The sequence below is a fragment of the Schistocerca americana genome, chromosome 1 (assembly GCF_021461395.2).
Source record: "Schistocerca americana isolate TAMUIC-IGC-003095 chromosome 1, iqSchAmer2.1, whole genome shotgun sequence".
NCBI lineage: Eukaryota > Metazoa > Arthropoda > Insecta > Orthoptera > Acrididae > Schistocerca > Schistocerca americana.
Window position 1 is genome coordinate 243054375 of NC_060119.1, and position 16224 is coordinate 243070598.

Genomic DNA, 16224 nt, shown 5'->3' on the forward strand with positions numbered 1-16224 from the left:
GATAGAGAAGATCCAAAGAAGAGTGGCTCGTTTCGTCACAGGGTTATTTGGTAAGCGTGATAGCGTTACGGAGATGTTTAGCAAACTCAAGTGGCAGACTCTGCAAGAGAGGCGTTCTGCATCGCGATGTAGCTTGCTGTCCAGGTTTCGAGAGGTTGCGTTTCTGGATCAGCTATCGAATATATTGCTCCGCCCTACCTACACCTCCCGAGGAGATCACGAATGTAAAATTAGAGTGATTCGAGCGCGCACGGAGGCAATCCACCAGTCGTTCTTCCCTCGAACCATACGCGACTGGAACAGAAAAGGGAGGTAATGACAGTGACACGTAAAGTGCCCTCCGCCACACACCGTTGGGTGGCTTGCGGAGTATAAATGTAGATGTAGATGTAGACGCACAGGTAACGCGGGTACAGCCTAAAGTGACGAAAGCTACTAGGAAAACTGCGGTAGTCTGCGCTTAGTTATAATATTCTACGGTAGCCAGCGATAGTTTTGCAAATCTGTTCTGCACTTGCAGACGCTGCTATGAAATAACGAAATGTGTAGTGAACACAGAAAACAAGTGACTAACATAAAAAACTGTTTTATTTATATTTAGCTACCAATTGTAGTCTTTATGGAGGAAAAAATTAAGTGCCCTCGTTTTGAGCGAGGTTCGTGGAATCGCCCTGAGTAGCTTGGACTTCGTTCCCACGTGAATTTAACGTGCAGTACCTGCTACAGAGTGTGACGAAACGAAGAGACAGCAGGTCTTTCCCCCGCAGGCAGTGACTCTCTTGCTGCGACGCGCGCAGTTCCGCTGCCAATAAGCGCGGACGGGGCGGAGCGAGGCCGTACCATATTTCAGCGGCGAGCGGGCATCTCCGAGACTAACTGCCCAAGTTATTGTCGGTAAGGCTGCGGCGAGGTTCCTTCTTGTTTGTCAACAGCGTGATTTAGCGGGCGCCTCGGCCCGCCGGCTCTCGGCTCTGCGCCTGCCGCCACACGCCAGCAGCACGCCACGCCGCCAGACACCCGTCACTGTCACGCGACGCGACGCCCCGCCGACGCCGACGGCGGCGCCCTCCTAGTGACGCGGCTGCGGCGAGTCGCCGTGACACGGCGCGCTCCGCTGCAGCCGACAGCGGCAGCGGCAGCGCGGTCTCCAGCCGGCGACACGTGCGGAAATTACTCGTTACGGCGAGCGGCTCCGCTGGAAACGCGACTCGCGCCTTCAAAATTACCGCACGGAGCTCGAACGCCCACGGCGTTTGAGTAAATATACGAAGTTCTTCTCACAAAATGTCAGCTACTTCTTTCCCTTAAAGGAAGTTTTCGAGGCCTATGTTACCAGCATTAACCACCGATCATTTCTGACCCTTATCTTTGGAACCAATGAAGACATCAGACTAAAACCTTTACAGGTATTATATGCAAACTTCTTATGTTGACTCAAACAGGACTAAGAAATGAAACGCGAAAGAAATTTTTTACATTAAATGTTTGTAAATGCAAACACGCAGCTTCAAGCCCATTGAAATCACTGCCGTGATTGTGCCTCAGTAGGTGTGGAAAGTCGTGATAAAGCAGTTCACAAGGTTTCATCTACCTTTCACACGTAATTTTCCAGATATAGGAACAGTAGCCGGACGTTCTGGCCCAGCGGTTCTAGGCGCTTCAGTCTGGAACCGCGTGACCGCTACGTTCGCAGGTTCGAATCCTGCCTCGGGCGTGGATGTGTGTGATGTTCTTAGGTTAGTTAGGTTTTAAGTAGTCCTAAGTTCTAGGGGACTGATGACCTCATATGTTAGGTCCCATAGTGCTCAGAGCCATTTGAACCATTTTTTTTAACAGTAACTGTAAAAAAATCGTTTTGAGTAAAGCGAATTTAAATGGAAACGGTAAACACACATACACTTATTTTTAAATGGAGTCTCGAAAGCATTCTTCCGCGTAGACAGGCTGCTCTCCCCCTCTTTCTCTAAAACCACCTTCGGATTGACCATGCTTCTTTGGTGCAGAACTCGGCTGCGAGCTTTGACCTGGCAGTTCATAACTTGTCTGAAAGTTGCAGTTCCTTCACGGTATGTGGACCGTGTCGAGCAGTACTTTATCGTTGGTATTTCTTTGTGGTGGTGATCCCTGAACCAATGTTGGTTCTTCGAACAGATCTTATTTTCCACGGTGAATGTCTGGGGTCCATCAAAAAAGAGAACTTTGATATATCTATATGGAAATAGGTGCATCTTACCTTTAATCGTATCTATAAAGAGGAAGATTTGATGTAACGTGACGTGGAATTGAAATATAGACGATAAACAGTTCAAATAGGAATTGAATAGCTTTTGAGATGCGGAATTAGAAAATAATTCTGAAGATAAGTTGGCTGGATTGGTTAGCAATGAGAAAGTACTGAATAGAATCTGAGGAAAACAAGCTTCTAGGGATAAGTTGACTAAAAGTACGGATCGGCTGACAGGACACTTTATGTGTCATAAATGCATAGTTAATTTCCTAAAGGAGGGAAGTGTAGGGAATAAATACCGTAGAGGGAGGGAGGCCACAACTTGATTTAAGCAATCAGGTTGAAACGGATATAATTTCCACACATGAACGGATTTGTACAAGACGACTGCTGTCGAGAGCTGATCCAAAACAGTCGTCTTACTGAGAACAGCTAGGAAACACAACATACAGTCAAGTGACATGCCCTCTTTTCCATTCACTCAATCTACATAATGATGACTATTGCTACTTGAGGCAGTGTAGACGGAAAACTGTATAAAGTACGTGTATCCAACTTTATACGAATGATGTTCAGGCTGCGCGTTGCAGGATTTGCACTGCTATGAGCGCTAGCGTCTTGACTTGCCGACAGGTGCCAGTACTGGTATGGCAAAGCTGGCCTGAAACACAAGTATCATTGTACATTCTACTAGCAGACAGTCGACATGGGTCTGAGCAAGGTCAGCAGGGTTTTACTCGTAAAAAAGTTTCATCAAAACAAGAGCAATAGTGCTGCTGCTCTTTGAAAGTAACGACGAATTAAAGGAATACAGAGAAGTCATCTCTCAGCACCGGGACCGAAGAACATGATTTCGAACTTCAAGTTAGCTGGCGATTTGGCAATTGCTCCTGGGAGAAGCAGGCTGCTAATTGCGCCAGAAATTGTTGAAGAAGTGACTGTTCCCACGGCTGAGAATGCTGGATGCAATGTGCGATCTTGAAGTCTGCACGAGCTGTGTCACGGCAGCTGAACATTCCATGGTCCGCCGTTATTTCGGGCAGCACTAGACCAGTCTGCAGCTTTCGTAATCTGGAACATAAACGTGGCATTCAATAGACAAATGATACCCTCTCACGTCGAAATTAAAATGTGTTTGTCTCAAGTGTTTTATTCATTACTCTTCTTCGGCTTGTCCTTAAGAACGTTTCCTCAAAGTTTCATTGTTCTACGATTACTCGATCATCATGAGGGCCCTCTCAAGTAGCGAAATTTTAATTTTAACCACCCACCACATCAGTCCGATTGTTGAGTCAGAATGAGGATAATTGCGCAGAGTTTTCAAAACATGGTTCAAATGGCTCTAGGCACTATGGGACTTAACATCTGAGGTCATCATACCCATAGACTTAGAACTACTTAAACCTAACTAACCTATGGACATCACACACATCCATGTCCGAGGCAGGATTCGAGCCTGCGACCGTAGCAGTAGCGCTGTTCAGGACGGAAACGCCTAGAACCGCTCGGCCACAGCGGCCGGCAGCGTTTTCAATAAGAAAGGGAAAAAAAAGGAACGAGAAGAAAGATAAAAGGAAACTGCAACAAGACTGTAATTTTCCAGTCTCAAACTTTCATTCATATGAAAGAAGTAGCCTCAGATACAGTTAAAGGCAAACTTTGTATTACATTTCTAAATGTTATTTCTGTGTTGCAATATCACTGCGCACAATAATTTCTAAACTTGTTAATGACAAATTTTATTAACAAGAAGTAAGAACAGAGGACAAAACATTAATCGTCTCCAGGAGACGTCACGCCAATAACGCGTCATATCGCCTACAACCATTCGGCAACGAACAGAGTCAGAAAGTTTCTTCAGGTATGCCAAATCCAGCAGAAGTCGCACAGTGATGATTAATGTTACCTGCTGTTCCAAACAGCTCCAGAAATTTCCCACATGGTTAAGATCGGATGTTTTGGCGGCCTAGTCGAAATGCGGTATGGTGCCTGTTGACATGGCTGTTGTCATTTTGCAAGCTGGGAGCGTCCACAGAATACTCATCGCGAATACGTAGAATAAAGCACGACACTTGTTCTTCTAGAATGCTCGTTTCTAATCACGGTAACACGGTAATCTGAAAGAAAGGACCCAACTAATAGTGAGAAACATACCACCAAAACATCCAGCCTTCACACAACTTTGAGTACCAGTGGTTTCTCCCGAAAACCACGATTTTATTCTTATTGATTTGAAGTACCAGTGCCTTTTGCTTTAAACCACCAATGCTGTTCCAAGACAGACATATCTAGAGGTACGCTGAGATACTTCTACAAAAGGAGTGCATTGTAGCAGTCATTTATGACTTTGAAAGCAATAGTCCGCGTGGAGTTTGTGCTATGTGATTGTAGGAGTTCGTAACATGCGATTTTTTTAATAGTAGCTACATTGAAGAGATTAAGTATATCTTTATTTATTATAACCTAAATTTTAGTTTGTGCTGCTACTTTTAAGAGTAGTTTCGCAATGAAATGACTGGGGCAATACGTAGTTTTGATACAAAATTTGTTATATTTTAGGTCCATTTTTGCTTGTTATTTAGTACTATAATTTGTTTCAGGCATATACACCTACACGTCTACATGTACGTGCCTGCTCTTCTGTTCACTCTTAAATACCACTTTCACATTATTTCTCTGCCGTTCCATTTGCTATTAGCGCGTGGCAGAAACGAACACTTAAAACTTCCCGTGTGATCTCTAATTTCCCTTATTTTATTACAGTGATCATTTCTCCCTATGTAGGTGGGTGTAAACGAAACAGTTTCACATTGGGAGGAGGACGTTTGAGACTGATATTTCGTGAAAACATCTCGCCGAACCGAAAACGACTTCGTTTGAATTATCACCGCCCCAGCTAGCGTATAATCCGTCTGGCAACCTGTCCGCTATTTCGCGATAGTACAAAACAACCTGCCCTCCACTGAACTTTTTCGATGCTCTCCGTCAGTCCAGTCTAGTAAGGATCCCATATTGCACCGCAGTAGTCTAGCAGAGGACGGGCCCACGTAATGTCGGCAGTCTCTTTAGTAGACCGGTTGCAACTTATAAGTCTTCTGCCAGTAGGAAGCTGTCTTTGGTTTCCCTTCCCCACATCACCATCTGTCTAATCGTTCCAATTTAAGTTGTTCGTAATCGTAATTTCAAGGTATTCAGTCGATACGACAACCTTTAGATTTGAGTGATTTCTCGTGTAATCGTAATTTAACGGATTCCTTTTAGTAATGATGAGGATGAGGCTACACTTCTGATAATTGTTTAGGGTCAATTGCATTGTGAGTTAAAGTATCGAAATATAAGATATTATCTTTAAAAAATGCCAAATTGCTTTCAAATGTGTCACGCGGAATAATAGGTGTCTCAAAATTATATGTGCTAGTGGTTTCAAAGCAAAACCATGTCCATTGTTGTTGTTGTGGTCTTCAGTCCTGAGACTGGTTTGATGCAGCTCTCCATGCTACTCTATCCTGTGCAAGCTTTTTCATCTCCCAGTACCTACTGCAACCTACATCCTTCTGAATCTGCTTAGTGTATTCATCTCTTGGTCTCCCTCTACGATTTTTACCCTCCACGCTGCCCTCCAATACTAAATTGGTGATCCCTTGATGCCTCAGAACATGTCCTACCAACCGATCCCTTCTTCTGGTCAAGTTGTGCCACAAACTTCTCTTCTCCCCAATCCTATTCAATACTTCCTCATTAGTTATGTGATCTACCCATCTAATCTTCAGCATTCTTCTGTAGCACCACATTTCGAAAGCTTCTATTCTCTTCTTGTCCAAACTATTTATCGTCCATGTTTCACTTCCATACATGGCTACACTCCATACGAATACTTTCAGAAATGACTTCCTGACACTTAAATCTATACTGGATGTTAACAAATTTCTCTTCTTCAGAAACGCTTTCCTTGCCATTGCCAGCCTACATTTTATATCCTCTCTACTTCGACCATCATCAGTTATTTTGCTCCCCAAATAGCAAAACTCCTTTACTACTTTAAGTGCCTCATTTCCTAATCTAATTCCCTCAGCATCACCCGACTTAATTAGACTACATTCCATTATCCTTGTTTTGCTTTTGTTGATGTTCATCTTATATCCTCCTTTCAGGACACTGTCCATTCCATTCAACTGCTCTTCCAAGTCCTTTGCTGTCTCTGACATGTCCATAAAACAACTTAATTTTACTTTTTGCCAATTTCTTTTGTATTCGTTGCTTATTATGACAATAACGATTAGTTTTGTGAGAAATTTTAAACTTATATAATTTTTCACATTGTCGGGACTCAGAGGGTAAAGCACATCACTGGAGCTCTATAGCCCGATCCACGACTGATGGCGGTTTCGCATGTCGATGCATGGATGGGGATTGCATTGTTGACGATTCCGAGCGACAGTTGTGGTGTGCGCACGCGCGTGCTTTTTTCCGCTTGAAGGAAGCGTATATCCTGCAAATTATGTCTCCTGCATAGTTGTGGAGAATTTATCACTTAACATCACAATCAGCGATGGAAACTTGCAACAAATGGAATATAAATTTACTGAACAATTAGCAACGAGCACGTTTAATGCTCGCATTAGCCACGGCATTCACAGCACTGCGCTTAGAACATACTTAACGCTCGTTGGCTGTCGGAGCATATGTGACGTAGGTGCGCAGAACAAGCCTAAACTCGACCGCCGTCGTTCGTGACTCCAACTATAGTATACACTGATCAGCAAAAACATTTGAACACTGCCCACCGTGGTGTTGGATGCCGCCTCGTGGCGTTAGGGTAGATTACGCGGTAACAGAAACATGTAACGGGGCAGACACAGACTGGGAACCACCCCAGCGAAGATTTGGAGCCGGCCGATGTGGCCGAGCTGTTCTAGGCGCTTCAGTCTGGAACCGTGCGACCGCTACGGTCGCAGGTTCGAATCCTGCCTCGGGCATGGATGTGTGTGATGTCCTTAGGTTAGTTAGGTTTAAGTAGTTCTAAGTTCTAGGAGACTGATGACCTCAGATGTTAAGTCCCATAGTGCTCAGAGCCATTTGAACCATTCTGAAGATATTAGCTCCAAATGTGTAAATCCATTGAGATAAGGGACTGTGACATAGAGCAGTTTATTATTACGCAGAGCCTGTGAACATGTATCTCGAAAAATTTTCGAATGTTCACGTGCTACTGTCGTGAGCATCTACGGAAAAAGGGAGAAGGACAATGAAACTACCACTAGGTGCTAAAAGGTTGGACGTCCACGACTCTTCACAGAGCGTGGTGTTCGGAGGCTTGTCTGCTCTGTAAAGTAGGATAGATGGTGATCTGTTGCATCACTGCCGAAAGAGCACAATGCTGGTGCATGCGCAAGTGTTTCGGAGCACACCGTACATCATACATTATTGAAAATTGAGTTCTGCAGCAGGCCACCCCTGTGTTCACATGTTGGCCCAATGACATCGACATTTATGACTGCAGAGGGCATGGGTCCTAAGGGCTTCGACCGTCGATCAACGGAAACGTGTCGGCTCTTTGGGTGAATCATATTTTTCCTATAATAGGTCGCTGGTCGTCTCCACAAATGCCGTCATCGAGGTGAAGCGCGTCTCTAAACGTGCAGCACGCTACGGACACAGGCTGGTGGGAGCAGTTTTATACTGTGGGACACATTCTCCTTGCTTAGGATCTGTGGTAGTGATCGAAGACACGCTAACAGCTGCGAACTACCTGCATTCTTCCATGCTTGATATGTTCCCCAACGACGATGTCATTTTTCAGCGGTATGATTTTCCGTTTCTTTGAACGAAAACCGTGCTACAATGGTTTGAGAAGCATTATGGCGAACCCATGCTGACGCCTCTGCGACGAATTTGCCTGACGAAAATCCAATGGAACCATCCGGGTCGCTATGCCAATCAGCGGCCCGTTATTTACGCGAATTACCTAACCTGTGAGTAGACATCTAATGCCACACACATCCACAAACCTACCAATAAACTGTCGGGTCCCTGATATGCAGAATCAGTGATGTATTTCGTTCCAAAGACGGGCAAAAAAGCTATTACGCAGGTGGTCATAATGTTTTGGCTCATCACTGTATTCGCGCGCCTTACATCATACGAAAAGAGGCAAAATCATCACTCTACAGACCACACTACTTGCCTTCAATCAGCTGCTAAGTTTCTGTTTTGTTTGGCCCAAAGAAACGTGCAGCTTAAGGTGCAAGTATTAGTAATAGCCTTTTGAGACGTATCTGACTCAAAGCGTCCACTGCACGGAGCTTACTCTGTAATGTTTACTCGGAGCCGGTTGAAACAGACGAGCATTTGATCAACGCAACAATTTCTGTCGATTTTGGAAACCGATCGTCGTTTATTAGCCGTGACGCTCGTCTCTGGCGCCTATCTAATAAGATCATTTTAGGACAACTGTTGCTAAAAACGTGTTACATGGCTGCGAGAGATACACCATAGCTTCTAGACAGTTTGATCAGTGTCCGTTGACACATCAGCAAATCGGGCAACACTATTCACAATGTAGTGTTAGGCACCGTCGAACGCTGTAGTTCCTTTCTACCATCAAGTGGCGTTTTAAACGGGTAACTAATATTTCGTCTGGTGAGCTTACAGTGGTGCAATTATTTACTGAATCACTAAGTATTACTTCATAATTTTGCTTTTTACGGCTGTTTGTTTCAGGTTATACCAGTTCACTGTTGTGAAATAGTCGGGTACATATTCTTGCCCTTATTGTTTAATTTCTTATGACATTTTTCGAACAGTATCCAACTGCTTGTTGGCATTCTTGTCATCTACAACAAAGCAGTGTTCATAAAGTCATTTTGTATTGAGACAGTGAAGTGAAAAGATGCGCAGACCCGTCAAATTAACTCCAAAGAAGAATTATGCTATATTGCTTATGCGTCAGTTGGCCCCAGCCCAAGAAAAATATCCTCTAAGGCAGGTTTTAATTAGGCTACAATTTCGAGGTTACTGAAAAAATACGTGAAGAAAGAGACTGTTGATCGTAAGAAAGGAAAGTAGAAAAAAGGCGTCTACTTTCAAACAACATAGGATAGTGGAAGGAATTTCTCTCCTCAGTCGTCACCTTTCATCATCCGAGCTAAAGCGACACTGGGAGGAAATTTATGATGTCTCAGTAACCAGCAGAAATGTTAGAAACAAGCTGTCAGAAGCTGGACTCGTTGCGCGTCGATCTGGAGAGAAGCGTTTATTGACAAAGACAGTAACAAGACAGCTGTTAAAATGGGCAAAAGCAGATATGCTCGGACACCGGAGATGTGGGGCAGAGTAATCTTTCCCGATGACTCTAAATTTAATCTGCATGTGTCCAGCGGCAAACTGTTCGTGTGTCGCAGAGTAGGTGAAAAATTTTTCCCTTCGTGTATAACGTAAACAATAAAACATCCTGCACGATGCATTTCTACTCATGGATCGCCTGGGCATCATAAATGGTATGGTCAGAGCACATGTGTATGTCAGCATGCTTGGAAAGAAGCTTATGACCACAAGAAGAGACCAGTATGTAAATATCTCTAGTTGCATCTGCTACATGCCACAGAGATTTGAAGGTAAGTCCCGCGATCAGTGTTTGTATCAAGCATGAAGCAGATGATGTTCCAATTTAATTGTTACGCATTTTTACATTTTAAATAAAAATGTTCCTGAGACAAAATGGAGTTCAGACGCAGGAATGGCCTGAAATAGCCCGAATGTCCTAGTGAGAAATGTTAGAAGGTTATGGGAAATGCTGTCGCTAAAAAGAGAAACTGTTGGAGCCTCTGGCGTGTGTGTGGTTTTAAGGACTCAGAAAAACATTAAAAAGTTCATTCTCACAACACCTACATGACCAATGTGGTGATTAAGGCACGTGGAGGCCCCGACCAAGTATTAAATGTCTACAATGGAATAAGATGAATAGTGGGTTCAGAAGAGGTGCAGGTAACTGTGTATGTACAAAAATTAACAGCTAACATTGTTGTGTCGTATAAGTAAAATGCAGTGTCTCTTCAGACATTAACACTCATAGTTAAAAAAATAGAAAAACAGATCAGATTAGATATGCACTTCCACCAGGTCATTAAGAAAGTGATGTGTAAATAGCAACTCATTTTATAGAAGTAAATCAAGAGAATAAAATGATACTTATTATTGTGTATCGTTTATTTGCACCCAACACAAACAGAGGGAAAGCAAGCCAATTTCCCTTAGATATTCAACGATTAAAACAAAAGTATTCAATTATAGAACGCGATACAGTAAATAATTCCACCACTGTGTAATTTACACAGTGTTATCTTCATTTAGGTGTTAGTTGAGCTGTTTAGCATACCCTAAGATGCTATACATCCGATCCCTGGTAACCAACAAAGAAGTGGAGCTCTCTATAAAATCGCATGACTTAAGAGAGATAATGTTGTGCAATGAATAATATCTCGTTAAAAGAAAATTTCTAGGGGTGGCTCAATTAAGAATGAAAGTATGGGTACCACACTTCTCACAGAGATATTAATTGAAGGATTCATCAAAAGTACAAAAGGAGAGTACTGGTTGCTATAATAATTTGGGTTGTGCCTTAACATATGAAACAAAATGATTTAGCGACTAGACCAAGCATATAAACAATCAATAAGCTGACAAGAAATTGCAAGCATGAAGTATAGCCTTCGAACCGGTGGGTGGATAAATGAAAGGATAATATGAAGCTGTATCGTAGATATAGTCAACGCGGTGAAAATTGTTAGTGATTTGAAGAAAGATCCTCAGAAAAGGAAGACCGAACACCAATATTCTCGCTGCATCATATGACGTATTCATCCCCGTTACGATAGGAAGAAGGCAATGGCAAACCACCTCCGGTAGGACTTTGCCTGGTACAGCGGTGCGGGTCTCCCGCACCGTCCCGTACGCTCTGTCAAGGAGTATGGGACTTCATCATCGTCATCATCATCATCAAATGACGAGTGGAATGGGCTGGCTTTGAATGTTAAATCTACGCCCTTAAATGGAGTGAATGTGGAAAACGACTGCAATAGCTGCTGGAAATTCTGCGTCGACCTCATAAACTGCTCATTGCTACAAAACGGAGACATCCCTTTCTGCCAAGTCTACTCTTCGATGTCTATGCAGCAAGTGTTTCTGACTTTCCTCCATGAAACTAAGATATTTCTGCCAGCACTGGAATCCCACCAGCCAACTGCAGTTGATCTTGCGACTTCCAACCAATAGTTATTTTGTAAACAACAGTTTCCTACAGTCCCATATTTGGTCCTGGTTTATCAGTAATAGTGTGGTGTGGGCAGTGTCTGATGACTGGCCTCACACACTGAAACTCTGTCTTTTATCTGACCTTCATATCTTATCCAGCCTACAAGCCTTGCACAGTTTATATGGAATGTAGTCCGCCCTGTCCTACATTCCTGCTGTACATATTTGGGAGACTGCCATTTCCCTGTTCTATGACCTCCTGAGTTAGCTTCCTGTTGAAAGCAAGCTAAAGAAAGTCCTCAAAGCTGCAGAAATAATAGGTCTTTCTCGCTGTATCAAAAGGAAAGAAGTAGAAGGAGTAATCAGCTGTGCAATCATTGGCAGTAGTCAATATTGTCTGCAGAGGTGAATGTACTGACTACTGGGCGTTGAATATTACATAGAAAAAACAGGTTAAGTGACATACTGGGTATAAACTGCCACGTAACACTTTGAAAAGTATAAAGCCAATAATTTTTGAATTAGTTTAGTGATCAAACGATGTTACGGTAGGAGATTATTATATGAATGCGTGGTGTCTGTTCTTTTAGACATGTCTGGAAGGACAGATATGATACTTTCATAAAATTGATTCCCTCGATGGGCAATGAATCCACGACCTTCAGTGCAGATAGACAACTATGTTCTACTTCTTGCGCGAATCTCAAAGTAGCGAGCATGGTGGAAATTGGCGGGTATTACGGATGGGTGGCACCAGGTGGGAGTGTGTGATGGGCTGAGAGGAGTGCCGAGATAGTCCAGGCAATTGCCATAATCGGTGTGTTTGAGCAACGCAGTAGTTAAACCAGGTGCCTAGTAAGCAAAAGATCCCGTGTTCGAATCACGGTCCATCACACATTTTCACTCGACGCTGCTGATTGCGCAGAAAGTCCCGATACGTTTGACGTCAATAGTTCCTTTCCTTTCCTCTCTTCCCCCTCCACCTTCAATTTACACAGCAGGAGTTTATCATTTGGTTATTCTGCCTGTCAGTTACGAATCTGATAGTGTCGCTGACTGTCTCGACTGGGAGAGGAGTGTTCTTGGCTGTAAAGAAGCGGACCCGAGTCGAGTCAGTTGCGCTGCGACACACCAAGGCCGCAGCCGTGAAGGTTTAGTAGCTTATTTGCAGGTTTATGTGGCCGGGCTGCGGTTTTTCCGCCACGGCGAGTGGTAATTATTCAAGCGCGGCGGCGGGGGTGGTGGCGGCGGCGGCGTCGTCTGCGGCGGGTTCGGCTAACGACCGAGCCGCGAGCCGCGCAGCCGCCGGGACGGCAATAACTGGTCCGGGGGCAGTTTCGCTGCCAATAAGGCCGCCGGAGACGCGCGGCCTCGTCATATTTCAGCAGCTACAAGAATAACTGCCCAAGTTATTGTCGGCGATGGGCCTGGAGCCGGCGGCGGCGCCAGCGCCCTCCTCTTCCGCACGTCCGTCTTACATTTCCGACATTCTCACTGCCGTGCAGCGCCGTTCCGCTCCTTTCATTTTTCCCCGCCCGTCCGCCGGCGGAAGAACTGCCGAACTGCGAGCCGCTTATATAACGGCGGTCAGGCCGGCGCTCCTGATTCAAATGTGCATACACGGCCTTCACTACTCAATTTCTGCTAAGTGACTATGGAGTACACGTACTAAAACTCGTATTTAAGGGGTGATGACATACATATTGGCCACGGTAACAATGGATCTGATATTAGACAAATAAAAACGAATTTTCCCCACTTCTAACAATGTATTTATTCGCGATCTACATGCTGTGTTGATATTCATGAGCCGGCCGCGGTGGTCTAGTGGTTCTAGGCGCGCAGTCCGGAACCGCGGGACTGCTACGGTCGCAGGTTCGAATCCTGCCTCGGGCGTGGATGTGTGTGATGTCCTTAGGTTAGTTTGGTTTAAGTAGTTCTAAGTTCTAGGGGACTGATGACCATAGATGTTTAGTCCCATAGTGCGCAGAGCCATTTGAACTATCTTTTTAATATTCATGAGAGAATATGCCACATCCTTGGCCACCACCAAATGTTCAAATGTGTGTGAAATCTTATTGGACTTAACGGCTAAGGTCATCAGTCCCTAAGCTTACACACTACTTAACCTAAATTATCCTAAGGACAAACCCATAGACCCATGCCCGAGGGAGGACTCGAACCTGCGCCGGGACCAGCCGCACAGTCCACGACTGCAACGCCTAAGACTGCTCGGCTAATCCCGCGCAACAGCCACCACCACTTGCCTTCGCTGACGTATGGTTTGTAGTAAGAATACTGGATATACAAAGTATGTATTTTTTACATTCGTGGAAACGTAGTTACAATGAATCGGGTCATAGTATGAAAAACCTAGCTGTGATAGGTATAACTTTATGTTAAAAATAGTGTGTACTGTGCATTTGTGTTTCATTCTGTTAAATGGGTTCGAGGGCGCTGGAGCAACGGCGATGGTGTTGGTGCAACACGGTACGTCGTCGTTGAAAGCTGGTTACCATATACGTAATGCCGACGGCCGCTCAAAGCTGAAACATGTCGTCCTTGGTATAGTGGCACTTGATTACCATTACAAAAGATATCGTACTGCAATGGAAAAGCTTTGTATGATCTTAATTCATGTATCAATTGTTTCCTGGTTGTTTTCACTGCGTTAAGTCGCATTCATAAGTGTGAGCAACCAGGGTTTCTCTTATAGCATTGACGACACAATGTTATGGAGAACGAATAAAAACTGAATAGAAGATATCATTTATGGAAATTTAGAACCTGTAATGGGACGTTATTTGTGGCAAGAGAGTTTGTGTTCGATGCTCGTTGTGTTAAATCTTGAAGAGAAGCCATGTTGGTTGGAATTTCTTGCCATGTTCGTTTGGGTGAGTTCACAGGTTGTTACTGCGGTCGCATCTAGGCATTCAGGCAGTGCATTTCGTAACTATTTTGGAATTCGTTACGTCAAAATGTGCGGGGTTCAAAATGGTTCAAATGGCTCTGAGCACTATGGGACTTAACTTCTGTGGTTATCAGTCCCCTAGAACTTAGAACTACTTAAACCTAACTAACCTAAGGACATCACACACATCCATGCCCGAGGCAGGATTCGAACCTGCGACCGTAGCGGTCACGCGGTTCCGGACTGAAGCGCCTAGAACCGCACGGCCAAACCGGCCGGCTGTGCTCTAAGTGAATTGTCTTCTCAGATATCGATTAATGAGGCCACAATCCTTACGAGTTTTATGTGATAAGAATAATCCTTCACACTCTTTCGGAAGTTCTTGTTAACTGAGTCAGCTTCGAGGTGTTACTATTCCGTATCGAGTGCTTGTAAAATGCGACCATGTCTGAAGGACAGCATTACAGTATTATCTGTATATTATTTATCACGTAATTTCTGTTGTTAATTTGATTTTTTTAGTTATAGTGTAAGGGAAAGGCAAACTCCATGAGCATTGATTAGAGGTTTCCCTTGTTCCTGATTTCTTTGTCCTATGGCAATGAAAGTGCGTGATGAAATAAACATGTATACCATTAGTTTAAGGTATTTAGAGTATACATTTTCAGTATACGAATAATTCACACAACCCCTCTCGTGTTTCATTAACCTATGTTGGACGTTTATTTTACACTTGTACATTACGTATCACCTGTGTGCATAACTAATGTTTCTGTTTTCAATTTTTTTTTTTTTTACGTAGACCTTTCTGTCTGAATATTAAGCTTTTATATACAGAGGTCGTTCTAAATGATTTACACTAAAAGACGAAAGGTGTGGTAACCACGTATTCATGAACTATTTAGTCTATTGCACTATTACTGGTTACAGTGTGTAGCACTGCGACGCATTCTTTCAGTTTCGTACTGTGGTATGAAATAAATTGCCAGCAAAATAACAAGTAAGTGATTGTTTGGTGCTACTAGAATCTTTAAATCTTGGTTGGATAGAGCAGACGGTAGGATTGTCATTGAAGTAGTAAGAAATTTGATACCCGTGTGCATTTGTGTCTGAATAATAGTGAATTAGTTCCGTGGTCTTTGTATATTCATTGTTGCCTTTGCGTTTACATATATTCGTTATCAGAACATTGTGTTTATATATTCGACTCAAATTGCAGATGGTAAAATAATGAATCGTAGTCAGATATGTTTTCTTAATCAGTAGGAGTCAGATGTTTTTCTATATGTAACATTGGAATAGTGTGTCTAAATATTAGTCTTAGTTAGCTGCATTTAAGTTACTCAGAACTTTCACCGGTCATCGGTAAATTCATTTAGAGCAACTTCTGCCTTTGTGCACAGATTAAGTCGTATTTTATTGAAAGTTATTTATTAATACGCCGGGTTAAGAGTTACTTATTTATGTGCTGGGTTCCATATTTTACTGATGATAATGCCCTATAGTACAGTTAAAAGAAGATAAATACTACTATTTTGTTTCTTTTGTGTGATGTAGCTATTATATATTTATTTTAGAGCTAAATGATTACTTTAATCATTTCATGCTCTAAGCAAAAGAGTCCTACTTTTCACAAAATGGTACAGGATTTCATTTTTCTCAAAACTTGTTTTCTTCAGTGATATTATCCTCGTTTCTAAGTACTCCTCCTGAGGTATAATACGAGGGCAGTTCAATAAGTAATGCAACATATTTTTTTTTCTGAAACAGGGGTTGTTTTATTCAGCATTGAAATACACCAGGTTATTCCCCAATCTTTTAGCTACACAACACTATT